Genomic DNA, 2,093 nt, shown 5'->3' with positions numbered 1-2,093 from the left:
TGTTGCTGCTGTATTATTTGTTCTGTCATGACATTCTTGGGACCAATGCGTAAAAAAATCGCTTGTGTGTGTGTGTGTGTGTGTGTGGGGTTTTACGAATTATAATTAACAGTGATAAATAGATCAGAACTTTCCTGTTAATGATTTTCCCTTTGGTGAATCACGATATTCTTTATAAATGAGAGTGAGCGGGAATGCAGCCGCGGGGTGAAGGGAGAGCTACACCCCCGCCACTTCCATCACCCCACCCTGTACTCTCCCCCGCAGTGTGGGTGGAGTGGGCGGCGTCACAACATGCAGGCTGCCGATATATATAGAAACGCGCCAACGTCGCCACCAAAACTTTTTCTTCCCGTGCCGGGAATCGAACCCGGGCCTCGCGGGTGAGAGCCGCGTATCCTAGCCACTAGACCACACGGGACATGTCTGAGAATGTGTTATTCAGTTTATTGTTTCATTATTTATATATAGGGTTCCACTTTCTCTCTCTCTCTCTCTCTCTCTCTCTCTCTCTCTCTCTCTCTCTCTCTCTCTCAAGTAATGTAATTTTTGGTAACTATAATTTCTATTCATGTCACTTCTACCACCACTACTACAATAGCAATATAATACTGCTACGGCAACCAATACATTACCACTACGGCGTACTTCTCGTGATGTTACCCATAATAGAAATAATGATAGTAATGATAAAATAGTAATAATAATATGATGATGATGATGGTTAATTGAGAGGACAACATTCCCTCAGCCATAAGTAGTGGGCGTTTTGTGAGCCAGTCAACCCACTCGTGCCCACTGACGCCCACTCCTTCGCCGCCAGCCTGCTCCCGCTCCGTAAAACCATTTAATTTAATTCTGATGGAGAGTGGAACTGAACTATGTACATTGTGTGGGATGGGAGAAAAATTATCGTCACTGACAAAATTCTACAAATTACCGAGAGAGAAACCTGATTTTTTTACCTTTTATTTTTTTTTATTGGGAAGGATTATTTGTAACTGTTGTGAGGAATGATTACAAATGGTCTGATGTGAATTCGTATTTGAACGTGTGTGTGTGTGTGTGTGTGTGTGTGTGTGTGTGTGTGTGTGTGTCAACATCTGATAACGGTAGAGATCGTACAGATAGCAGTTGTAGTAGTATAGTAGTAGTTGTTGTTGTTGTTGTTGTGGCAGTAGTAGTAGTAGTAGTAGTAGTAGTAGTAGTAGTAGTAGTAGTAGTAGTAGTAATAGTAGTAGTAGTAGTAGTAGTAGTAGTAGTAGTAATAGTAGTATTTTTTTTTATTAGTTTTCGTAGAAATAAAAGGAGCAGTAGTAGTAACAATAGCAGCAGTTGTTTTGTTGTTGCTTTCTGCTGCTGCTGGTAGAATATCAGTAGTAATTGTAGTATTTGTTGTAGCACTAGCGGTATAAACAGCAGTAAAGTCAGTCACAAGTCGAAAAACCAAGCTTACACTCACTTTAACGCACCTCTGATTAAACTACCCTCCAAGGACACCGTCGCTAGGAAAAGACTATCGGATTAAGACAAAAACACCAGAACAGGAGGCGTGAGTGAGGCACGTTGCTCGACTACTAACCAGGAATACGTGGTGAAAAAATACGGGTCTATTTTTTTGTCCTCCTCCCCCTGTTTACCGCTGTATTGGTGAGGCGAACACTATTTCTAGCCATGCATGATCTGCGTTCACATGCACACAAATATCACCAATTTGTATTCGCATGATACTTGTGGAATAAATAGACTTCACTTATTTATGTTAATATCTACTTGTCCTGTCCTTTTATTTATTTTATTTTTGCTTAATTATTTGTGTGTGTGTGTGTGTGTGTGTGTGTGTGTGTGTGTGTGTGTGTGTGTGTGTGTGTGTGTGTGTGTAGACAGATGATCCTAATTTTTTTCCTTTTTGACGGGGACTGTACAAATTAAAATTCTAATGACTATGATAGTGCATTTTACTTATATCAATTAGTATAATATTTTGTCTTTTTATTGTTTTTTATATATGCGAAGAGTGAATGACGGCCTTCAAATCTCCTCCTTCCCAGAGTCTATTAGTGAACATAACAGTACTTTTAATACAGTATTTC

The 2,093-nt window shown here is 39.8% G+C and overlaps 1 non-coding gene across 1 annotated transcript; it reads right to left on the bottom strand.

Moving 5' to 3' along the window:
- Window positions 1–349: 349 nt before the first annotated feature.
- Window positions 350–421, bottom strand: Trnae-cuc. Its single transcript has one exon. It is a non-coding gene; the product is annotated as a tRNA-Glu (tRNA).
- Window positions 422–2,093: the final 1,672 nt, after the last annotated feature.

The sequence above is a fragment of the Portunus trituberculatus genome, chromosome 23, assembly GCF_017591435.1.
Source record: "Portunus trituberculatus isolate SZX2019 chromosome 23, ASM1759143v1, whole genome shotgun sequence".
NCBI classification, from domain to species: domain Eukaryota; kingdom Metazoa; phylum Arthropoda; class Malacostraca; order Decapoda; family Portunidae; genus Portunus; species Portunus trituberculatus.
This window is presented reverse-complemented; position numbering and strand designations above follow the sequence as displayed.